This window comes from Ovis canadensis, chromosome 8 (assembly GCF_042477335.2).
Source record: "Ovis canadensis isolate MfBH-ARS-UI-01 breed Bighorn chromosome 8, ARS-UI_OviCan_v2, whole genome shotgun sequence".
Lineage (NCBI taxonomy): Eukaryota > Metazoa > Chordata > Mammalia > Artiodactyla > Bovidae > Ovis > Ovis canadensis.
In genome coordinates this window covers 70,399,897-70,426,398 of record NC_091252.1, presented here as the reverse complement: position 1 = coordinate 70,426,398, position 26,502 = coordinate 70,399,897, and the positions used below count along the sequence as shown (strand labels likewise).

Below are 26,502 nucleotides of genomic sequence, written 5' to 3'. Positions count from 1 at the left end.
CCCTAACCCCAGACATACAGTCTCTCCCACTAGCTGCTTCCCCACCAGAGTGGAATATTTGTTACAACTGATGAACCTACACGGACACATCATCACCGGAAGTTCATAGCTTACACAAGGGTTCACTCTTGATGTTGCACATTGTATGGGTTTGAACAAATGTATAATGACGTGTATCCATCATTACAGTATCATACAGAATAGTTTCACTGCCCTTAAAACCCTCTGTTCTCCACTTAAGCATCCCTCTCTTCTCCCAACTCCTGGTCAACCATGGATATTTTTGCTCTCTCCATTGTTTTGTCTTTCCCAGATACCATCCATTGGAATCATCCAATAGGTAGTCTTCATTTTTTATGCTATTCCAAGATTGATACAGCAGTGTTTTGGTCAACTAGAAGTTGCTCCTAAGTTGTTTGATCACACAGAGATCAATTCTTGTACGATGCAGGAGATATAACAGTCTTCTAAAGTTTGTAACCACCACTGAAATATTTTTTGCTCAACATGATTTGACCCATAACAGAGAACTTTATCAATAAGTTTTCATATATACTTATATTTTAACTTTTCTATACCACTCCATGAGGTTTTTTTCAGGGGTGGGGGTGGGGGGTGGTATAATAATCTCTCTTATTCAAGAAAGCCAAATAACTGATTTATTTCATAGTTCTAAGATTTCAAAGATTTAATATTGTATTTTTAACTTAAAACTCAATTAGTCTTATCTATTTTGAGTTTTTAAACCATCAGATTATATATTTATATTATTACTAACTTACTGACATAAAAACCTAACAGTAAGAAAACAGGACATGTTAATACAAAGTACAATTAATTGCAGATAATCTTCCACTATATTATTTCAAGTTAGTGCATCATAAAATGATAAATGTTAATAACTCCTCCTTCCTTTTTTTTTTAAGTCAGAAATTTGCAGAGATAAATAAATCAATTTAGCTGCTAAAAAATAAAGATAAAAAGGCTTGAATCTGAATTCCTTTTAACCCTGAGAAAGACAATATCTTTGAAACTGTTACCTCATGAAAAAGTAAGACCCTTCTTTTTAGGGTTATTGGAAATATCAGATGAGATATATGTATAATATTTCACATTCTATGAAGTGCCATGCAAATAGAAATCATTATTGTTTATGTTTGCTGATGTACATGTTAGCTAAGCCTGTAAATCTATAGCACTGAATTAGACTTCCATGCGTAGGTTCGAAGTTTGCTGATCTACTAACATTTATCACAAGGCATTTATTGTTTCCCCTCATAAAGGAAATGGCAACCCACTCTAGTATTCTTGCATAAGAAATCCTATGGACAGAGGAGCCTGGTGGGCTATAGTCCATGGGGTGGCAAAAGAATTGGACAGGACTTACCAACTAAAATAGCAACAACAACAAATTTGTTTTTTAGTTAGTCACTGGTTCAACTCCATGTTAATCATAAAAGGCAATAAATAGGTTTTAAATGCAAGGATTGGCAAACTTTTTCTGTAAAGATTCAGAGAGCAAATATTTTAGGCTTTGTAAGCCATACAGTCTCTGTCACTCTGCTTTAGCTCTGCCCTTGTAGGAAAAGCAGCCATAGATAACACACAAATGAATGGGCCTGACTGTGTTCGAATAAAACTTTTATTTACAAAAATATGTGGCTGGTCCACCAGTCATACTTTGCAGACTCTTGGACTCTTAGTGTCTAAAAAGAGTTTGCCAACTCCTTAGAGTCTAAAGAACTATTCATGACTCAAAGGCAGAGAGAGAGCTCTGCAAATCCTATACAGAGCCCAAATGGCTAGTCCTAAATGTTTACTGGAGGGCCTACTAAAATGCCCAGCTGTTGGGAGTAGAGCTAAGTTAATGAATAAATGAAATTCTACTCAAGAAGAAACAATAAACAAAGAACTGAAAGGAATTTTTATTTTACTTCATCCAGGATTATAGGTGACTCAGTCTCCAATCTGCAATAGATTACCTGGGTTTGACTCGGGCTTCCCTGGAGGCTCAGTGGTAAAGAATCTGCTTGCCAATGCAGGAGACAACAGTGGGGTCAACCCCTGAGAAGATCACCTGGAGAAAGAAATAGCAACTTACTCCAGTATTCTTGCCTGGGAAATCCCATGGGACAAAGGAGTCTGGGGGGCTATATTATCCATGGGGGTCACAAAAAGAGTCAAACATAACTTAGAGACTAAAGAACAACAACCTGGTTCTGACTAGGTGGGTTTTTTTCTTAAGGTCATCACAAATCAAAGAGACACTTATATTTTGACAGTCTAAAAATAAATCTAGGTACTTTCCTGGCATTCTAGTGGCTAAGACCACGCTTCCACTCCCAGGTCCATGGGTTCAATCCCTCATTGGGGAACTAAGATTCTACAAAAAAATTAAAAAGGTAAAGCTATACTTTGTGTTCTTTAGGAATTAAACCATGAAATAGTTCCTTGAGAAGTCACCTCTGTCCTTTTAGGAAGTGGAGATGTGTGCTGAGGAGACAGAGAGGCTGTTAGACATGGAGGCCTGGTAGTGACTATCTCCAGTTGTCCCCAACAACTCCTGATGTGGATTATTTTAAGCAAGTCATCAATTCATCCTTCCTGCTCAATGTCCCCTCCTATGAAAACTAAGATTATTCATGCTTGCCATCAAGATTCTTCCTAGGAGTTTTTTGGTACTTTGCAGATGAGATGGGGTTTAAAAAGTCTTCTGTAAACATAAATTTACATATAGTGTTCTGGAGTCAAGCAACCCACATTCTGCTATAGCTCGGCCCCAAGGTCAATATATGAACTTGAACATGTCACAAAAGTTCTTAAACACTGTATGATTGGCCTAACCTAATTAACTCTAAAGCCCTTTTTAGTCTGAAATCTTGTGGTTGGAATTTGATGACCTATAAATGAGAAAAAAACAATATTTGATGTATAAAGATAAAGCATAGAAAATGAGGTGAGAAGATTTCAAATAAATAAGAAAGCTAACAAAGCACAAGTCTTTTATGAATAATTGTGAGGGGTTTTTTTTTTTCTGACTTTAAAAATAGTACAGTCTAAGTGTTACCTTTAATGGCCAAAATATCAGTAAAATATATACTGCTGTTAGTTTGTGCCAGGTCTTGCCAACTGTCTAGTTAGTGGCCTTTAAATGTGTCTTTTCCATGGAAGAAACTGGGATATATGTACTGCCAGTAAATCACTCAGAAAAACAATATCGTGATATTATTAGCAGTGCTGTCTAAAAAGGGACTGTTTATTAAACAGACCTTTCTGGGAATGAGATGGAAAAAGGACCTTAAACATAGAGCTGTGTATGCTGTTACTGAATATGCATGCCAGGGGAACTAAAGTTGAAGTCATCTTTTAGTTCTTAAAGAGATGGAAACCATACTAGGTTTTCAACGGGTGCATGCTGATTAAGCATATTCATAAATTCTATTCTGCACCTTCTCTCTCACAGCACCTCCAATATCCAGATCTTCCTAGCTGGAAAACAAGAAAGGAGTGTTTTGGTTTAGTTTTTCTTTTAAATTTATTTTTATTTATTTATTTCTTTGACTATGATGTATCTTAAGTTGTGGCATGTGGGATCTTCAATCTTCACTGCAGCATGTGGGATCTAGTTCCCCAACTAATGATTGAACCTGGACTCCCTGCATTGTGAGCTTAGAGTCCTAGCCACTGGGCAACGAGGAAGTCCCAAAAAAGGAGTGTTTGGGAGTGGCAGAGGGGAAGGAAATCTGGTGTGAGGGAAAGCATAGGATTGGATCAAGATGGCAGCCTGAACATTTAATGTCATCTCTTCTTCCCTTAAACAACAGAAAACACACACACACACACACACACACATACATTTTAAATTATAATAGTGCTAGAAAACAAGGTATGCCATTCTATGGATAAGAATCTCTGAAAAACAGAAGGCAGGTAGGATTGATGAGAAAGAGGCTGATGAGAAACTACAGTCCAGAAGGATCACATCAAAGACATACCTAAGCGATTGGAGTGTTGTAAGCTTTTGTATTCAAAAGAATACAGTATGTTGAAAAAAGATGGTGATCCACACAAGACATAATAAAAGGAAAGCAGGGTTTCCCTCATAGCTCTGTCAGTAAAGAATCTGCCTGCAACGCAGGAGAGCTGGGTTCAATTCCTGAGTCGGGAAGATCCCCTAGAGAAGGAATTGGCAATCCACTCCAGTATTCTTGCCTGGAGAATCCCATAGTCAGAGAAGCCTCGCAGGCTACAGTCCATGGGGTCGCAAGAGTCAGACACAACTTAGCGACTATACCACCACCACAGTGTTAACAATATTAATATTAGAAAAAAATACAATGTAAGGCAAAAAAATTTTGAAAGGAACAAAGAGGAATATTTCACACTGATGGAAGATACATATTAAGAAAAGAAAACATTCACCAACCTTTATGCACTTAGTAACATAACATGGAAATATTTAAAGCTACATATAATAGAAAAATTCATGTCATAGAAGAATATTTTTGTCATACTTCTCCCAGGAATTGCCAGTTCAAGAAGACTGATAATATGTGAGGATAGAGGACTTTAACACAACAATTAACCATATCTGATTTATGCTGAGATTAGTACCCAGTACAGAATATACTTTATTTTAAGCACATATGAAACAGTTACAAAAACTGACCAAGAATCAGATCACCAAGCGTATCTCATCAAATTACAAAAAGCAGAAATCACACAGGCCCTACTGGCTAATTACAATTTGATAAAATTAGAAACTGAAAACAATATGAGAGTCGCACTGCCATTCTCAGCCAACCACCCACCTGGAATTCACAAACATTCTTCCTATAACTCTGGGCTTACAGTGGAAATAAAACAAGAAAACTAAAACTAAACACTATTTTAAGCGCCTACAGTTCCACCAGGGAAATGCAAATTGAAACAATGAAATCCATTTGTTTTTAATCCATCAGATTGTCAAAGGCTGAAAAATTGATAATGTCACGGTAAAAGTATAGGCCAAAACACTAGTAGTGGGAGGATTTTTTAGCAATGCTCATCTATTAAAATTTTTTAAATCTTGTGCCTTTTAACTTAGCAAATCTATATCTCTACCATTACCTTAGATATGTACTTATTTGTGCTGAGAATGGGGACAGACATAGAGATATTCAGTTAGAAAAGCAAATTAAAGATGAATATGTTTATAGCATCATCACATTTTTAAAAATTTATCATTTCTTTCTTCATGTCTATGTATGTGTACGTGAATCTATGAGTGTATGAGTATGTCTATGTAAATGCAAACAAAATGATCTGGACGTGTATATATTAAATTGAAATGGTGATTACAACTCTCCTGGGATTCAAATGGAGAGATGAGATGGGGGAGACTAATCAAGGAGTTTAGCTTTGTCAATATTGGTTGAACCTCTCAAGATTATATTAGTGTATTACCTGTGAGTTTGGAGAACATTATGCTCACTAGAAAACTCATTTGTAGAGAGGAGGTTGCGTTGGTTGAAAGTCAGGCACCATCACAAAGATGGTTTCACACTATGAGATCACTCCATTACTATACCACAAAGAAAGGCATTGGAGGAAAATGAAAACATAAAATGTTTGTGCTCCCACAATGGCTTGCTTATCCTTCTGTCTGTCAGTCATTTCCCCCTGCCCTTTGTGATGTTTGTTAGTGTGCACATCCATTCATTCTCTCAGCTCCCCACACTTTTTAAATCTCACTTGTTCGTTTTCCTGTGTTCTCTCTGGGTCTTGCCTTCATACTCAGAGTTAATGTGCTCTTTTTTTTCCCCCCTCTTTGCCTTTATTAGCTGAAATGGAAATTTTGTTCATGGAATTTTTTTAACATGAAAAGGAGAGACTAAGAAACTGTAGTCCATGCTGGTTATAAATCACTTACGTTCCAGAGACGCTGCATGCCAAGGGCTCATGACTGATTCTCATTAACTTCGCCCTCTCATATGGGATAGATTTGGCTGAGTGAGGACTTTGTTAGACTTCTCTGTCTGTCTTTCGATTGAAGATCGCTCTAAAGATGCTTAGTCAGCGGCCAACAACTAAATCCAGGGCACTGTGCACAGGTTTTCGGACCCAGTGAAGTCAGTTCCCTGGAAAGAGCTGCCAACTTGGAGAAATTATTAACCACATTACTAACCCAAGAATTAACGTTGAGCTTTTGACATGATTAAATATAAAGTCGCTGCCTCTTCTTCTTCCTCAGCAAATCATCACAGACAATAATAGAAGGCACTTTTAATTAAGCCAACTTGACACAGTTCTGGGAGGGCTTCTGCCTCATGTGGCTTTTTCAGCATCTGGGATGCCTTCTCTCCATCTGTTAGGCTATTGTGGCTCAGGGAGTTATACCATTACCTTTATATTTCTTCTCAAAACTGTTGAGCTGTTCCTTTGAAGCTCAGGAAGCTTGGTAGTAAAATGATCAGCTGAGGAATAGTTTCCATACTGATTTACTTTCACATGGTCTTGAGTTTTTCTGATCTTTCTTAAGAAAGGGCTATAAATGATAGACTTGAGTCAGCCAGATAGCTTTATAGATTTCTGGTTTCTTTCAAATTAAATAATAAAAATGGATTTTTGTGAAGGCTTATAGGCAATAAAGTAATAGTCCTTCCAATGGCCCTCTTCCCCATTTTTCTGCTCTTAGCATGACCGATCATGGTCTCTGGGGTTGGGAGGGTGGGTGGGGTGTCTGGCGATTTCTAAGCTTATCACACACAGTAGTCTTTTTCTGCACCAAATTTTAAGCCATGTCATCTTTGAGAAGATATTTATCACAAATAGCAAAAGATTAGACTAAGGCAGGGACAAGAAAATGCCCTAGGATGTGATGGAGTGGATGGCATTCTATCTAGAACCAAAGAAGCTGGATTCTTCATGCAGCTCTACCACTGACAGGTCACATGACCATTCACGTGCAACTTGATCTCCAGACTCACCTACAAACCCTGAAGAATAAAACAATGCTGCCCACTTCACCTAGCTGATGAGAGCATGGCAGAAACTCCTAAGAAAAAAACAACCCTCCATAAATAGCACTTGGAACGTTGTTGTTGTTTAGTCGCTTAGTTGTGTCTGACTGTTTGCGACTCCAGGGACTATAGCCCTCCAGGCTCCTCTATCCATGGGATTTCCTGGGCAAGAATACTGGAATGGGTTGCCATTTTTTTTCTCCAGAGGATCTTCCTGATGCAGAGATCCAACCCATGTCTCCTGCATTGGCAGGCAGGTTCTTTACCACTGAGTCACCTAGGAAGCCCCAGTTGAAATATTGATATTATTAGATGACAAATACACTTAAGGATAATAAAAGCTAAAAAGACTTTAAAACAAGTATATCAGTCTTTTTCTTTTTTTTTAGATATTTATTTATTTGGCTGTGCTGGGCCTTAGTTGTGGTGCTCAGGATCTTTAGTTGCTGCATGTGGGATCTACTTTCTGACCAGGGATAGAATCTGCACTGGGAGCTCAGAGTCTTAGCCACTGGACCTCCAGGGAAGTCCCAAAATCAGTGTTAAGCAAAATGTTCACACATTTCCAAACTTTCCTAATAATAATAATAATAATCATAACAACAACAACAACAAAGACTGCTACCTGGAAAATAATGTCAGGAAACACTGAAAATGACTTAGTTACCTTCTTGGGCGACTCCTATGATCACTAGGAGTGAAAACTCCTATGATCACTATTGTCAACATTCATCTGAATATTATTGTTCTAAGACTGAGGCAGAATGGAAAAAATAATTAGTTTTAGTTCCCCCCAAAATTGGAGTTTGTTTTTTCCTAGAAAAGCAACTTAAAAAAAAAAAAAAAGACCTATTTCAGGCAGCAGTACATAAAATAGGAGAAACTCTGCTGGTTTCTTTTGACAGTTTTTTTGGGTTTTTTTTTCCCCTTTGTTCTACAGTACTTTGGAGTGGAGTGTCCCAAGTAACTTACAATTCAAGCATTTCTCTTTGGCTAAAAAAAGATTGCCTTGCTATCCTTGCTAAGAGTCACTACTGAGCTGAAATTTCCATTTTTAGATTTTAAATGTCTTTTACTATAAATCTATCTCTTTTCTGACTTTTCCCTGTGATTTTCAAAAATTAGTTAAGAATAATCATAGTAACAATATTGAAATGTTTAAACATAATTCTAATTACTTTACATGTGCCAACTCTTTTTTATTATTTTTCTGTCTTCTCTTTCAGTTTTCCTCCTTGGGTACCTGGTTTACCCATGATTGTTATCATAGTGTGTATATAATAGTAAAGCTGACTTTATTCTACTTAACCTTTATTGAAAACATTTTTATGTTGTAACATAAATTTAATAATTATTATGGTTAATATTGCATCAAATTGATATCATTTAATGTAACCATAGACCTACCCTTGGCTTTTCATTCTCTTTTTTTTTTTCCTGTTTTTGATAAGCCTGCAGATGTTTTTTCCCCCCGTCAATCTGAATGACGTTAGAATAAATTGGACCTTAGTATAAATCCAAAGCAGTGGAGAAGAGTTTAAAGATGATTGTGGTTCTTGGCAAAATACTTTCATGACCAATTTAGAAAAAGTCAAATAAATAAAAATGCCACCAGCATTATATGAATAAACCTGCTCAACAAGGGCTTTACTTCTGAAGGTAGTGACATGTTTTAATTTTTGTTCATTTAATGAAATGACACTTCAGTGATGTGATATGCATTTCTTTCATTACCAAAACATTTAAGGACTTTTTCTAATTTTTTAATTCATTACTTGTAAGTCTTCATGGGAACTGTTTTGTTCTATCTTTGCCTCTTTATCTGTCAGAATTCTGCATTTATTTTTGTTAATTTAAATGAATTATTTCTATGTAGTGTGACATTCTCCTTCAACTTCTTCCAAGTCTATCTGTGGCAGATTTTTTTCCCCCATTCTAAGAATTGGTTATTATAACCACAAAAATGAGACAGGCTTGGTTTTTGTACTATTAGAGAGGAGGTATCTACATTTTGTTGTTGTTTAGTCATCATACAGACTCTTTTGTGACCCCATAGAATATAGCTTACCAGGCTCTTCTGTCCATGGGATTTCCCAGGCAAGAATACTGGAGTGGTTAGCTTCCCTCTCTAAGGGATCTTCCTGATCCAGGAATCGAACTCACATCTCTGGTATTGGCAGGCAGATTCTTTATCTCTGAGCCACCAGGGAAGCCCAATATCTACGTTAGCCTAAAGCTAAAATAAGCACACTCTCCTCCATCCAAAAAGGTACAGATCAAGGCCCTGTTGCCAGCGGAAGGGCAGCGCATGAAAGACTGCCAGGTCCTGGGTGATTGTGGCTTCCCGTCTGTGCCATGTGCACCTTTCATGTCTGGCTAGACAGCCTGATAACCAGGACACCGGTTTCTCCTCTTCCAGGAATACTTCTGTGTTTCCAGTTTATGTTTCCAGGGCTCTCAGAGCCAGGAGGCCACCTTCATACAACTCAGTGATTCCAGAGGCGAGGGCCGGGAATCTGTGTGGGTGGGGATCGGGGGGAGCTGTGCCGGGGGGTGGGGAGGAACGTTCTGCCAGGATTGGAATACAAGAGGAGGCAGCATGGCATCCGGGTCACCAGCTTTCCCCTCTAGGCACTGACCAAAGGATTGCTTTCTCCACAGCCTGGCACACACTTCTGCTGTATTTAAAGACATGATTTAAGTCACAAAAATTATATTTGAGAGTCAGACTTTGGAATAAAACAAGTTTATGCCTGCATTCAGAGCTCACTTCATTTTGATTACCTAAGCTCTCCTATGAGGTACATCCCACCAGTATGCCTACTTCCCAGGAGATTAGTCTGGAAAGGAATAAGGGAATCTATCCAGGCTCTTTAGGACATAAAATATTCCAGGAAAGTTACTCCCTGTCTTCTCTAGAAATCTCTAGCCAGTGTTACACATACCCTTGGGTTGGAGCATATTTCATTGGCTCTTGCTGTAGGTAACCAAATCTATCCTGCTTCTAATTAAACTTATTCCTTTTAGTATAATCCTTTCCCAGAAACCATATGGCTGTTTTCCACTATAATAATATCCCTCCTTAGTAGTTTTGAGACTTTAAAATTTTTAAAAGAAGGCTTTTTACAAACTACTAAAAATCTACAAGCAAGAACAGAATTTAAGGGAAAGCAAGTTTAACTATGCCATTTGATTTTTGTGTGTGTCATTATTTCTTGTTCCTCAAAATTTACACCTATATTTTTTCTTGGATTATTTATTGAAATGATAGAATTTAATTTATCAAGATGTATCCCTTTAGTGTAAACTACCCTATAAAGAACAGGCTAAACAAAAATGTGAAGAATTTTATGAACGACTTACTGATAAGTTTCTTATAATGATATACCTTAACTCTAAATGTTACCTTTGGGGACCTGAAAAGACTCTTCCTAAAAACCTTCTAAAGACAAAGGAAATGAAAATGATTAATATCATCTTGATATTTCCTATTCACACAAAGTAAATTGCTTCTCATTCATTCTGTTTACACAGAGATACTTGGGTCAACACCTAAATGTGCCAAGACACATTTGTCCATGTTGTTCACAATAAATAAGTCATTCTATTTTCACTTGTCTTTGTGAGCCTGTAAATAAATCAATCTATTTCTAGGCAAGATTCTAGCAAAGCTCGATTTGGTGACATCATCTCTTTAGAGAATCATGATAACCAATAGAAGTACACTGATATTATGTAAGTGACTCAGCTGTGTTCCATAAGAAGATTAAACTTTTTGTATCGACCTTGAGTAGCAGACATTGGCTTAAAAACGTGTTAAAAACCCCTCTGAAGTCAAGCCAAACTTTACAGCTTGCTATCGATAATTTTAGTGTACTTTTCCAATGTCCATCAGCCTTGATAATTATAAATAAACAATTCTGTCCTCAATTCACTTTTCTTGTGCTGATAGGTGGTTTTCTTTGTGAATAGATTTAATTTTATTTTTTAAACTTTTTTTTTTGTATTGGGGGTATTTTTTGTACTGGGGTTTAACAATGCTGTGACAGTTTCAGGTGAACAGTGAAGGGACTCAGTCATGCATATACATGTATCCGTTTCCCCCCAAACCCTCTCTCATCCAAGGTGGCAAATAATATTGAGCAGAGTTCCCTGTGCGATACAGTTGGTTATCCATTTTAAATATGGCATTGTGTATGTGTCCATCCCAAATGCCCTAACTATCCCTTCCCCTCATTCTTCTTCCTGGCAACCATAAGTTCGTTCTCTAAGTCTGTGAGTCTCTTTCTGTTTTGTAAGTAAGTTCACTGTATCATTTCTTTTTAGATTCCACGTATAAGGGATGTCATACAATATTTCTCCTTCTCTGTCCAAGTTGAGTTTAAAATGCCCTTTCAAGAGATTCATCTAGATTTCTTCATGGGGGAAAACACCTCTGGCTGGGTGGCTCCCTAGTTAAGTAACACAGGGAACAGAAGTTTTAAACCTTTGTAGAGTAGAAAATGCTAAATGCATTAACTTGGTAGAAGAAAAAAAAATAAGAAAAGAGACATATGAATGACTACTTGGCTTAGTATTGCCGTATCAACAGCACGCCAATCAGTTATTTTTAAAAAAAGCAGTTTGATATTAGCATGCAGGCAGACTTTTCAGGCAGTGACTGCCTAAGAAGGATTCTAAAATGTGGAATCTCCTCTCAGCTCATGACACAGTCTTTGTTTTTTTCTCTCAACTAGTGTTTATTGAGAGCTTCTATTATAGGTCAGGCAATAAGTAGTATTTCACAGAATACCTTCCAGGAGAGGGGAAAATACTGATAATTAACCAGGCAGTTATAGTACAGTGATACATGGTACCAAAGGAGAAGGTACAGATTGTACTTAAGAGGGTCTCACAGTCCATTGTTGATGGTCAATGAAGGCTTCAGCAGATTAGAAATGTAAACAAAAAATTGAAAGACGGTGCTCATAGCAACACTATCCACAACAGCCAAGACATGGAAGTAACCTAAGTGTCCATTGATAGAGAATTGGATAAAGAAGACATGATATATATGCATGTATGTGTGTGTGTGTGCATGCGTGTGTGTGTGTATATATATATATACATACATAATGGATATTTCTCAGTCATAAAAAAATGAAATCGTGCCGCTAGCAGCAACATGGATGGACCTAGAAATTATTAAGTCAGACAGAGAATGACAAATATCACATGATACCGCTTATATGTGGAATTTAAATAAACGATGCAAACGAACTTATTTACAAAATAGAAATAGACTCACAGATATAGAAGACAAATGTGGTTACCAAAGGGGGAAAGTGAGGGAGGGGGACAAATTAGGAATTTGGCATTAATAGTTACACATTATATATAAAAGAGATAAAGAAGGACCTACTACATAACACTGGAAAGTATATTTAGTATATTTGAATAATCTAGAATGGAAAAGAATCTGAAAAAGAATATATATGTTTTGGCTTCCCTGATAGCTCAGTTGGTAAAGAATCTACCTACCATGCAGGAGACCCAGATTCGATCGCTGGGTCGGGAAGATCCCCTGGAAATGGAAATGGCAACCCACTCCAGTCATCTTGCTTGGGACATCCCACTAGCAGAGACGCCTGGCAGGCTACAGTCCATGGAGTCACAAGAGTCAGACATGACTTTGTGACTAAACCGCCATATATATATATATATATATATATATATATATATATATATGTATGTATGTATGTATACACATAAAGTGATTCCGTTTATACATAAGCTATACACCTGAAACTAACACATTGTAAATCATCTATGCTTCAATTAAAAAAAGAAACCCAGGCAGATGGGACAAGTTACCAAAAGCCTGGAAAACTCAAGTGGCATAGTAAATTTGGAGCAAGGAAAATGAAGCTGAACTGGGACACAAAGAGTTCATATCATTATGGCTTTCACAAGTCATTTTAAATAATTTATGACTATCCTCAGGAAACAAAGGTCCACTGAAATATTTCCATCACAACAGTGTTATCATAAAGCATAAAGAATGGATAGGAGAGAGTCAAATTCCAGAAATTCTTCCATTGGAGATTTATGGCTTTGGATGAAGGTTTATGGCTTTGACCCTGTTGTGGATAAATATGCTTGAGAATTAATACAATAAGCTTGATTCTTGTTTTGCAAAGAAAAACAAGGATTCTAGATTTGGAAAAAGGGTGCCAAGCTGCCAAGTCACTTCAGTCGTGTCCGACTCTGTGCGACCCCATAGACTGCAGTGCACCAGGCTCTGCTGTCCCTGACATTAACCAAATTACTAAAAATTTTCTCATTATTAAAATAGGGAGGAGGATAAAAAAGAAGAGTCTGAAACCATGAATGAACTTTGTCATTTGCCGAGTTTGTCGTTATTTAATGACTGAAAAGGAAAGATAAAATGAAGATGTGGAAGAATTGAAAGTTTCAAAGTTTGGTAGCTGGAGGGAGTAGGAGACAGAAAACATGAGAGGGAATACATAATGATCACAAGCTCTAACCCATTTTGTGTTTGACTTGAGGAACCTAACTGTGTCTTGCAGAGGCAGAGATTACGTGGACCAGATTTAGGGAGTTCTCTCTGTTGGGAGTGATTATAAGTAAAAAGCTCTAAAAGGCCAAGGAAAGTGGATGTTTTTAAAATGGCTCTGCACCAGCGTCATCAGTCTTTGTATGGGAAGATGACACCGTTGACCTTGTATCAATGGTGAGCATGGTTCCTAGCATAAAAGACTGGATTTGTCTTGATCTGTTCATACTCTCTTGCCTAATCTCACAGAAGACTAATAGAACAAATTTTCAGTAGACTTGGAGGGTTAATCTGACTGACCTTCCCTAGGCTTTAAACAAGGGCCATGGTCTTATAACACAATGCTCTAATCAGCTACACTAATCAGATCCATGGTTTGCAATACACACGAGGAGAAAGAAAATAATAGCATTTGAAGAAGTGGGGGGGGGGGGGGTTTATAGTGATTTTTTAGCCACTGAAGAATGCAAAAGTTCCAATTTTCTTCATAATGGAAATCATAACAGCTGTGGGAACTTGGCTATTTATCAAAGATGCAAGGAGGAGTCATAAGGCTTTATTTCATGGATTAAGCCTAAAAGCTGTATGTACTTTCATGAAGTCTCATAATGGATTGGTAATGGTTATTATGAAGGATAATATTTATTTCGACAAGTCAGAAATACCAAGTACAAAAGATGTTTAAAGCACAAACAGCATAGACTGCTTCACAAATGCACAGGCTGAAATTATCTATAATTTTAGTGAATGGCATAAATTGTATGACATACAGTTGGCTCTGGCTTTCATTTCATGGTAAGGACAGCTTGTAAATCAGTGGCATGACTCATGGGTCTCGGGGATGGTGCATCAACCCAGCACCTGCTTTCCCAATCAGTCAAGTTACACTCATATCAAAACACAAATAACCATAGTCTTATTAACCTTAGCCACCAAAATTAATCTTTCAGGTTGAGAGGATGTGCAAGTTTAAGCTCAGAGGGTTCGTTTCCTCCTGGTGGCATATACCATACACTTAATTCATTAAAAAAAAAAAAAAGTGCTATTTTTTTTCTGTAGAGCACCACAGGGGTGACTGCCATTCTGGATTCTGTGTTTGTGGATTTGTGTGGGCCATATATAGATACATTTTACAAAATGCCACAGCACATGTGACTTTGAACTGAGGCCATGTGACAAGCAGCAGCATGCCACCATCACCCCACTTTGGGGAAGTCCAAGCTTCACAATTACCACACAGGATGTCTCATCAAAGATGGATTTTCCCCCTCTCTCTGGAGGGAACACATTGCTTTCTTCCTCTTCTTCAATTCTACAGTACAAAAACGTTCTCAAAACAGTTAGTGATTTTCCGTCATGAGTGACAGGGAAGGGGTGGGGTCAGGCGGTGAGGGTAGGAAATGAGGGGTTACTGTGTAGAAAAGACAGTGAGAACAAGACCTCCTAAGCACTCTGTTAAGCCCACCATGTCTCTGGGCATTGATAGTGACAGGTATTTTAAAAAGAAAAAAAAAATTATCACCAGCTCACGTTTGTATCCAGCATGGTTTTATTGTCAGATCTCAGTTCAAAGCCCAGTGCTGACACTTAACAGCTGTATTCTTGAGCTTCCTCATCTATAATATGGATAATAATACAAACTGAGCAGGGTTGCTATACAGTTTCAACAAGAGAATGTATAGACGTGGATTCTGTTTCTCTGTTTCCGTTCTCCCTCAAACCTCTTCCCAGTTTCCCAAGTCTAAAAGAAATTCAACAGGTCTAATAGAGAATACCATATGGTGATTTTGAATTATGTGTCATGAGCCCAATGTGCTGTCTCTCTTCACTTTGTAATTTGTGTGCATAGGCTACTGCACTTATTAATCAAAGGCTATGACTTATGTTTTTTTGTTCAGTAAAAAGAGAATTAAAAGAGGAAGTAAAGGCTGCAGAACAGCTACATTATTAAACAATCTTGTGTCCATGTTACTTTTCTAAAACAAGTGATCTTTTGACTAGTTGAGGTATTCTGTCAACTTATTTCTAGTCTCATTTCCAAATTTCTTGAATGGAACTGGTGGGAAAACTGGAGGAAAGAGCATCAAGGTTGCTTTTCTTTAGGGCAAAATTTTTAGTATTCCCACCCCCGATTCTGAAGCCTGTGCGCCATGCTTAGTCGTGTCCAAGTCTTTGCAACCCCATGGACTATAGCCACCAGGCTCCTCTGTCCATGGGGATTCTCCAGGCAAGAATACTGGAGTGGGTTGCCATGCCCTCTTCCAGGGGATTTTCCCAACCCAGGGATAGAACCCAGCCCTCCCCCATTGCAGACAGATGCTTTACCATCTGAGCAACCAGGGAAGCCCATAAATACTGGAGTGGGTAACATATCCCCTTTCCAGGCGATCTTCCCAACCCAGGAATCGATCAGGGTCTCCTGTATTGCAGGCAGTTCTTTACCAGTTGAGCTACCTAGCCCGATTCTGAAGGCTAGGTCTTTCCTGAATACCTATGATGGACAAAGCTACACAGATTATTTGCTCAACCCGCAATGTGACCTGAAATATTCTCACAGAAAAATAATTTCACTGACAGTTTTTTCCCATTGAATTGCAGCTCCTTCCAGAAAGTTGGATTTTCTACATAATCTCAAAATCATCTCAAGCAGGTGTGTCTTTAATTCTAGGAAATAATTACTGCCTGGAAGACTAAACTATTAGGATCTAAAATATGAATAAAACCACAGCTCCCAGAGTTTTTAGATTGTTCTTTAGAGTTTTCTCACATTCAGTTTTAACCTTATCAAGACAATTTTTCCTTGCGCATAAAGGCACAAATGCAATAGAATGTTTAAAACATAAATAATAATTATCTATAAATTAATAAGCAACATCGTAAGCTTTCTGAGAACAAGCCAGACAGTAGAATTCCTTTGTGCCAGGTTAATGAATAGCATAGATTAGAAAACCACTAGCAATTTAATTTCTTCAGGTTAAAACTATAAATTAGAATGAAAATAACAAGACCATAACTTAGTATATAATGAATTGCCCCAATTATACTTTTGTAATGTACTTTTAATTTGCCTCCCTTCAGGCAATTTAGAACTAAAACTTAATCATTAGTATGTTAAAGATGGCATATATTCTTTATTATTCTCATAGTCATCCATTATTACTGATTTTACATTTCTTATACCAGAAGGCAAAAGCTAAATAGGAAAATGTATCAATAACAACACTGAAGTATTTTTTTATTTGGAAGATTTGAGAATCTTTTTAAGGATTTTTATCACTAGTTGGAATTCAGACTGTCACTATATAATCTAGTTTATACTCAAGGACAGGTTACTATTTTGAAAACAAAAAATTCTAAATGTTGGAAGAGCTATAAAGCTACACTGGATAAATTTCACATATTCAAAATAGCTCCACCACTGGCCCAGGCCACATATGTGCCTCAATTTTACCCCTGATTTCAAAGTTCCATTTCAACACTGAGTCGAAGAGACATCTGTTAATAGATCAGCAATCCATCTGCCTGCCCTCACATTCCTCTCACTGCTCTCCTCCTTCAGCTCAGTGATGCCTGAGTCCCAGCATCACAGCAAACACTCCAGCCCTCTCAATCCCTGTCTCAGTTTTCATCCCACTCATCTCTGGTCTGTTGTTTTTCTCACTCAGCAACACCATCAACCTCCATCACGTTCCTTTTCTTCAGCATCCTCTGGGACTGTTGTCAGTAAAGGCCATCATATCATCAATCCACTTTTCCTCAAAACCCTCGCTCCACGTTCTCACCTTGTTATGCAACATGGCAATATATGCAATGTACTAAAGAGGGTTTGTTGCCAATCGTGCTTTGAGAAAGCCAAGTTAGATTTCTCATCACCTCCGTTTGGACAGTGTGCTCTGTGAATCCCCAAGATAGAATAGCCTGAGTATTATCTGGATTCACTGGACCCAAAAATCTCCTATAAGGAAATATCCTTAGGGGAGTGCTGCCTTAGTTGTGGCTTGGCTTTTTACTGGAGATGACACAGCTTCTCCCGCACTCTTGAGCAGAAATGGCCTCTTTTACAGCTTTTTCTGCCCAGAGGCCAAGAACTGGGCAGGTGCTCTCTAACGAAACCTCTGAGAAACTTCACCACCTTTACTCAACTACAGCCTTATGGTCATCATCTACTAACCTCTAGGACAGTTCTTCCTATTCCTTAATCACTTTGGTGGCTGATGAAAAATTTTCTTCTCTACTCTTTCACAAGCAATCATTCTGTGCCGATTCAATATTTGCTCTATGAGTCAGCTAATACTAACAATTCAGATCAATTCCCTTCCTCCCATCCCCACTATTGCTCAGTCATGCCTGATTTTTACAACCCCATGGACTGTAGCCTGCCAGGCTCCTCTGTCCATGGAATTCTCCAGGTAAGAATACTGGAGTGGGTTGCCATTCCCTTCTCCAAAAATAACAACGGTAGTAGTTATAATCACTGATATATTATTTTTGAATGTCTTCTGGTCACCAATGAGAATCTTTAACACCTGACATGTATTATCTTATTTAATGTCCACAAGCATTGTGAGAAAAAGACATGCCATTGCTTCCAGCTTACTGATGAAGATAACAACAATATTGAACAAGTCCAAGTTTACACAAACATTAAGGAGCAGAACCAGGATTCAGAGCCATATTTAGCGGATCCACAAGGTTCTCCCTGCTTTATAGCTATTCAAATTCTTTCATCAGAACTCTGTACCTCCACTTCACATCACCAACAGGCATGGACATTTGCTGCATCTTATGATTATCCTATGCTGTTTCTTCTCCAAATTTTATATTCTGTAGTTCTGTCTTGACTAAGACTTTCTGTACCCTCCCCTATCTCCTCTCTCTCTCTCTCTTTTATTTTAAAGCCATTCTGGGTCTACACTGTGGCACACAGGCTTTCTCTAGTTTGGTGCATAGGTCCAGTAGTTGGTGCCATGTGGGCTTAGTTTCTCCACCTCATATGGGATCTTAGTTCCCCGACCAGGGATCGAACCCATGTATGCTGCATTGGGAGGCAGATTCTTAACCACTGGACCGCCAAGGAAGCCCTTCCTCCCTCAGTTTCACTGGCTGTCCTTCTCATCATGCCCTCCAGTCATTTATACCCTCACTCTTCATCACAGAGATCTCATTTTTATCTGCTGAAATGGCAGGTCCTCTCTCTAACTACCAGATATTCCTACAGTGTGTTTGATGTGAGGTGGACCCAACAAGCAAGGCATGATTTGTAGACAGTTTAGAGCAAAGATAACATGGCAAGATTATAAAACACATTTATCATCATCTGAGAGGTCATCTTCGAGTTTCACCTTCTCCCCCAGTGATCTGGTGCCACTAGGGACCAAGCTCTCCCAGAACCAGCTTCACATGCTTGTTGTCATCCCTTACTCCTCCATAGCCCCTTCTCTCTGCGCCCAGAGTATAGCCTCTACAATCGCAAACTTTGGGGATGTTGAAATTAGACGGGACCATAAAATTCATGTAGCCCAAACCCTTCATTTTACAGATAAAGAATGGAGGCCTGAAGAAGCCCACAAACTGATATTATCGAAAAGAAATTGCAGAAAGATTAGATAAAGGTAACAGAATGTGCTGATGTCCTTTAAAAAAAGAGATTTGCTTCCCCATTACATCCCTATTTTTTATCTGTCGTGCTGTGTGGTTTTAGATCTAAGTCTGTTATGAACCCCCAGTGCACACATATTTCTCTTGCTCACTCACTGGTTGAGAAGCTCATATGTAATCAGAGGAAGAAGGGCCCACTGCTTTTTACAGCAGCACAATGAGGCTCTTTTTGTTGGGTGGGTGGGACACCCAATCTAGATTTCCTTTGCACCAGATGGCTGTCCCCCAGAGGCTCCAGAGCTCCTGGGATCATTAGGATTCCAGATGTGCTTGCTACTGCTGATCTGGGGTAATGTAATGCCAGTTCTGTTCTTGCCAAGTATCTTTTCAGCTGTTAGGCTATATTCAGATATATTGTTTGGCATTCTCTTAATGCATATGATAATTTTCAATTTGTTTTGATCCTCAAAAATAGGCATTATTTAGTATTTAAATATATTTAGAGTTTAAGTAGTTAACAAATACTGCTGTATGAATAGCGTGTTCTAGAAATGTATTAATGAATATCTGAGACAATCTGATTCCCAGAGTTCCAAGATGTCTCCTTTCTTAACACATCAAACTTGTTCTGAATTCAATTATACTCTTTCCAATTTGCAAAGTAACTCATTTTGCATGTTCGTCAGTAGGATGTACTTCTATATTAGGGGGGAAAAGTTTTTACTTTAATGTGCTGCAGATTGAAAACCCTTATTAAGGCTGGTCTGCCTTATTTCCCAGTTGTACTAATTAAAAGTACTAATTATTTCCATGCTAGCATCGCAAGACCGTCTTGTGATGCATGAAAGTTTTGAGAGTATTAAAAAAAAAACAAACTGACTGACTTTGGGAATCATATGAGAGAACTGATATTCTTTAGTCTCAATTAAAAAAATGTTTTATGTCAGTCCATTTGACTTTCGTTCTTACTTCCTTGGTTTCAGGTCTGTTCTGGATTTCTGCTATGTGCCATGTGGGAAGTAGTTGCCAGAACCCTTTTTCTTTATATAGCAGTTAGTGTAATTAATGCTGAAAGGAGACTCACCTCCCTCCTGAAGCTAATAGGTTTCTGAAAAGCAGTTTTCATACCGAATTCTTTTCATTTCTGAAGGAGTTAAACCAGATTTTCAGGATCCTTCTTACATCTAAAGTCAATGATTCTCTTAGACCTTAGGGTCATTTTTCTAATTCTTAAATCAACCCATTTGTTACTCTCATGAGAAATAATCCAGGTGTGCTTAGGCAGGAAGTCAGTTATTTACTTTTCTATGCAAAAGGTGGGAGAATGGAAGAAAGATTATCTTTCCAGCTGGAAAGCAATCCTTTCCCAGAGATATATATAATCTATTAAAAAAAATTTTTTTTAGATTCCAGAACAATTATACTTTAAATAATTATTAAGTCACATAAACTGAGGGAGCCTTCATATTGGGGGTAAGGTTTCTATTTACACATTGACAGGTACCAAATTTTGTGTTATATGAATTCTCTATAGTATGTGCTATGTATATGCTAAGTCACTCAGTCATGTCCAGCTCTTTGTGACCCTATGGACTGTAACCTGCCAAGCTCCTCTGTCCATGGGATTCTCCAGGCAAGAATACTGGAGTGGGTTGTCATGCCTTCCTTCAGGGAATCTTCCTGACTCAGGGATCAAACCCGTGTTTTCTGTGTCTCCTGCATTGGCAGGAGGGTTCTTTACCACCAAGGCCACATGAAAAGCCCCTTATCTACAGTATACTATTCTCAACGGCAAGTTTATTCTATTTTAAATTCTCTGGGTTTGCAAACATGTTAACTTATTTGCTCCCTTCAGTCTACTTTTGCTTGAGAAAAGAGAATATTTGGGGGCAAGCTGTTTCAGTAGATTCAGACCAGACAAGCAGACATAAAATAAAGTAAAACCTTCCTAAGAAGTGAGTGCATGGATAACTGGAATTGAGTTTATTTTATAAAAATAAGGCCAATGAAAATGAATCTCACGAGTGGAATGTATTCACTCAACAATGATTTTATTTATAAATAATATAGCAGCATTAGAGATGCTTGCTGTGGGTGCTTTGTTGATCAACTGCAATGATGTAGGAGGAATAGGGAAAAAAACAGTAGCAGTGGCTTCCACCTAAATCCCATTAGCATTTGGGAGTTAATATCCTCCTAATTTTTAAGGAGAAAACTGGAACTCGAAAGGTAGCAGACCATTCCATTCTGCAGTTAGTATAATTAATCTCAAAAACCTTTAACATTCACTAGTTACAATATAGCTATTTCGGATATTTGAGTTGCTGGCAAGCTACTGCAGAATAGTCATTTCTTAATGATTTTTTAAAAATGACTTATCTAAGGCTATTGATAGAAACAGCTAACTCTGGGGATGAAACATAGAAGCTATTATAGGAAGAGAAAATACCCAATCGTATGTAAAATATGTTGGAACTGAGTCATATGTAAAATTTTTTTTTAACTTCTTTCACTCTTAAATTCTAGTTCCTGGAATCCTCTCTTCACAACTGACTCGCAATTTATTTTGGGACAAAATTGCCAGTACTACAACCCTTTCACTATACATTAGAATTCACACAGAGAAGTCAGAGACTAATGGGATAATCGGCTAAGACTAAGGAGCCTTTCATATATGTGGCCCTATGTTACCATGGAACATCTGACCTCCAAGTCCAGGCTGACCTAAACTTTCTGTGTTTTTGTTTTTAATTTTACATTTTAAAAATTTTCTTTATTTATTAAGTGGCCATGCACTGTGGCATGTGGGATCCAATTTCTTCCTCCTGCAGTGGAAACACGGAGTCTTAATCACTGGACTACCAGAGAAGTCCAACTCTGTTTTGAAATTAAGTTTCATCATGGTTTGTTTGGAAAAATGAGTTGATTAGAAGTACTGAGCTCATAATTTAGGTGAAACACTTGATCTTTTACTTTATTTACAATAGTTATTGTTTTCTACTTCCTTCCTGTCAAAATCTTTCTAAACTTTTTGATAATGAATTTCATGATTTTTAAGTAATCCCTTTTCTTTTTTCTAAAAGGAGTTTGAAGCTACGTTTTCATCTTTACCTTAATTGTTTTCTTTCTTCTCCTTGGTTTACCGTGTTCAGCTAATTTGGCCTCAGAGTGTACAATAACTCCCTGGCTTGAAGAAGATTCTCTTCAGGGACTAGAATCTTTGTCCTAGAAGGGATGTAAGTATGGCCCTTACCTTCAGAAAGAGCCAACCAAAGAAGATACCACACAATAATTATTTTTATGGCTCTACAGAAGATTGCCCAACCTCAATCTGTGTCTCACTTTAACACAGAAATACTCTTACTCTGCTTCAGTTCAGTTCAGTTGCTCAGTCATATCAGACTCTTTGCGACCCCGTGACTGCAGCACAACAGGCTTCCCTGTCCATCACCAACTCCCAGAGCTTGCTCAAGCTCATGTCCATCCTGTCAGTGATACTATCCAACCATCTCATTCTCTGTCATCCCCTTCTCCTCCTGCCTTCAATATTTCCCAGCATCAGGGTCTTTTCCAGTGAGTCATCTCTTCACATCAAGCAGCAAAAGCACTGGAACTTCAGCTTCAGCATCAGTCTTTCCAATGAATAGTCAGGACTGATTTCCTTTAAGATGGACTGGTTGGATCTCCTTGCAGTCCAAGGGACTCTCAAGAGTCTTCTCCAACACCACAGTTCAAAAGCATCAATTCTTTGGCGCTCAGTTTTCTTTATAGTCCGACTCTCACATCCATATATGACTACTGGAAAAACCATAGCTTTGACTAGATGGATCTTTGTCTTTCCAACCAAGGAATCGAACCCAGATCTCCCACATTGCAGGCAGATTTTTTACCATCTGAGCCATCAGGGAAGGCCTTATTCTGTTTAACCAAAGCCTTTATACTTCAAACCCTGTCTGTTTACTCTTGTTCTATGCGTAATGCAGATAGCCCACCATCTCCTAATAAAAAAGCTCTCCATACACCAAAAAATGTGTTCAATTACCATCTGGACTTCTCTTCAAGAAAATGAATAACAGTCCTGTATACTTGAATCATCTTGCTTTCTTCCTGGTTATCTTTTACATAATTTCTGTCTCCAAACATGGGCTCCAGGAGTTCATGCTTTCAGGGTTGTATTAAGATCGTCTATGACTCCTTCACTTTATCTCTCATTTTACATTTATTTACTTTTATATTGGTCTTTTAAAATATCTTATTATAAAAAAAACATGATTTTTGAATCTAGATTCAGATTTGCTTTGAATGCAACTGATTGGTTTCAAGTATGGGTGTCTAATGCAACATAACATTCATAAAATTTATCCAGGAAACATCTATAGAAATTATAACTAGAGCTAAAATATCTTTATGGTTTCTCTATTTAATTTTTGTTCCCAATATTTCTCTCCATTTAATGTTGGATGAATTTTCCAGTTCTATGTTTTTCCAGTAAGTTTCTAGCCAAAAAAAAATAATAAAACCCAGAAACTAGCTGCATAATACCAGGACAATAACTAGGCCAATTTAATTTGGCATCAGTGTGATTATGAACAAATTTAGAGCCTTTTGAAATGTTTTGAGCTATTTCTGCATAAATTATATTTGAATCTCAGGTTTATTGTCCCCCCCACCTTTTTTTTGGAAATCAAGCTGAAAATGATTAGAGTAGATGCAAGTATACAATTTGTAGTCCATTAATTTTGTTAATCCCTCTGAAGTTTCAGACCTTCATAACTGGTAACCTTGACTGACACTGGCATTATTCAGTGTGGGTCTTTGGGAAGTTCAATAAAATGCTGCCCTGGCATGTGTATTTTCATTTACCTTGGAAGAGAATCAGGTCCATGGGGAAAAGTAGGCAATGGAAAAAATTATTTCCGTGGGGAAAGTAGGCAATGGAAATAATGGAAATAAAGTCCGAGAGCTTAAAGGAAAATCTTCAGAGGGGAACTTTGACACCCCCCATCCCCTTTTTCTCCATGACATAAAACAAACCTGTCGTGAATTTGTGCTAGAGGGCCTTGTCTTTGCACAGGCCCAGAAAAATTTGAGAACACCAAACTAGAAGAGAAACCTAGAAGTGAGGCACACACACATTCATGTTTATCAATAACTCTGTGCTGAAGGAAGCATGAGATTATAGCTCAAAAGGTGTATCATTTGTTCATTTATTGTTTTTATAGTAACAATTTTTATCAGGGCCTTTCTTGATCATTACGACATTCATTCCTATACTACACTTCCTAGATATGGACAAAGTAGTTCTATTTACGTTAAGATAAGCAGATAGATAGGTAGACATTTATAGATGTAGATGCTAGATAATTTTTAAATTATGAAGACAATATACTATTACAAAAAATCAAAGAAGAAATAAAAGAAAGCATCTATAATCCCACTACAGTAAAACAACAAACATTGCTTCATGCACTGACCTGGTACAAATACAATGTTACATTGTGCTTTCTTTTATTTAACATAATATAGGTAACATTTCTCCATATCATCAGAAACATTTCAGAGGCACCATGTGACTAGTGGCTATGTCTTTCTTTACTCAGTCATTTCCCCATTAAAAATTAGGTTGCTTCCAGTGTTCTGTAATCGTGAACAATGTTAAAACAGCTTTGTGCATATAGTCATATGAATTATTTATTAAGGACAAATTACCTAAAATGAAGCAAATAAAAGTACCAAGGATCTTAAAATTCTTAAATTATAATAGCTTTCAGAAACTGTTATGAAAATTAAAATGAACAGCCTATGAGAATACTAGTCTTTCTAAACCCTTGCCAGCATTAAATATTGCCATTAGAAATTAATCTGAATATTATTATGAAAACAATTATCTTTTGAAACATGAATATTCTAACCAAATACCATCATTGCTAAACTTGTCTTCTTACATGGGAAAGACTCAAATAAGTTTTATTGAAAATATTTGAGCAGGCATTTTCCACTAAGCTTTCCAATGAATAGCTTGAATTATCTGAGGAGTGTGGTGATAAACCAGTGCATGGTCTTCAATTATAATCTACTTGAGTAATCCTTGAGGCAGATTTTCCATAACTTCAAAAGCTAAAGTCTAATTCATCTCAAGGAGAGTTACATAAACCAATGTGTTCGGAATGACTTTCTTCCAGCCTTACTCAGCAGTTTTAATGCAAGGTCAGATTCTGTTAATTATCACACCATACTCTTATGCCCTGAACTAAATGCCTTTTTGTGTACAGACTTCTTAGTGGCTTAAGCTAGGAAACAAAATACTGGTGAAAGAAGTGTCGAGTCTGGAAAGAATTGCAAAGGTTCTAAGCAAACCTTTTCCTTTTTATTTGATTTCCCCATTTCTGACCCTAAGGCCCCATTCTTGCTCTTTTCTACAAGGAGCAAAATTTAGAGATGTATGTGTAAGCATGCAGGTACACACACATGCACTCACACACAGAAGCCATCATTGCAAATATATATTTGTGTCCATATGCCCAGACCTTTTCTGGAAGACCCATGAGAAACAGTTCGTGGTGTAGGATTTGGGACAGATAATCAGGAGTAATCCTTCCCCTTAATAATCAACTTAGTTAAGAAATGGATCACTTTTGTGAATATCCAGACAGACTATTTTTCTATTGCTTTTAAAAAACTAAGCATATGTGATCAATATAAATGGTCATAGAGTAAATGTAAGAAAGTGGAGTGACTTTAGCAGATTTTGATGTAGCAGACTGTTCCAATTCATTTTTCTTTATGCACTTGAATGCTATAGGTTTCCTCTTCTTTGTTTCTTAATATTTTTAAAATATTTTTTGGCCACACCACACAGCATGTGGGACATTAGTTCCCCAAACAGGATTGAACATTGAACCCACACTCCCTGTTTAGTAGAAGCATGGAATCAAAACCACGGCTCCTCCAGGGAAATCCAGCTACAGGTTTACTCTTGTTAGGTTAGAATACTCAACAGAAAACATAAGAGAGAGTTTAGGGACCAAGTCAAGGTAACTGACAACCACAGTATACATGAAACCAAGGCTTGTCATAAATCTACCCCTCAATCTCTGTCTTCCGTGACTCCAGTGATTTGTAGCAACCAACCACAGCAGGTATAAGTGCTGAATTTTCCTTCTGTTTGTAAAGAGTGTTTGGAATTTACCATGGGAAACCTTGGGATACACAGAAAATAAAGTAACATGATCAATTACTTGTATCTATTTGCCTAGGACACAATTCTGTTTTGAGCAAAACTGAGTAATAAGATATATTTAAAAGTAAAACCACAGTTTACCATTCCTTTATATATGAAGTTATCAA

General features: G+C 37.6%; 1 protein-coding gene across 2 annotated transcripts in view; it reads left to right on the top strand.

Moving 5' to 3' along the window:
- Positions 1–26,502, top strand: part of SGK1 (serum/glucocorticoid regulated kinase 1) — a 111,651-nt gene that overhangs the window by 45,007 nt on the left and 40,142 nt on the right. Inside the window, exon 3 of one of the 2 annotated variants that reach the window (XM_069599270.1) lies at positions 19,097–19,169. The exons of the other annotated variant lie outside the window; for it this stretch is intronic. The gene's annotated coding sequence lies outside the window, so the exon portion shown is untranslated. The remainder of the gene's footprint in view (positions 1–19,096; positions 19,170–26,502) is intronic. 2 annotated transcript variants of the gene reach the window in all.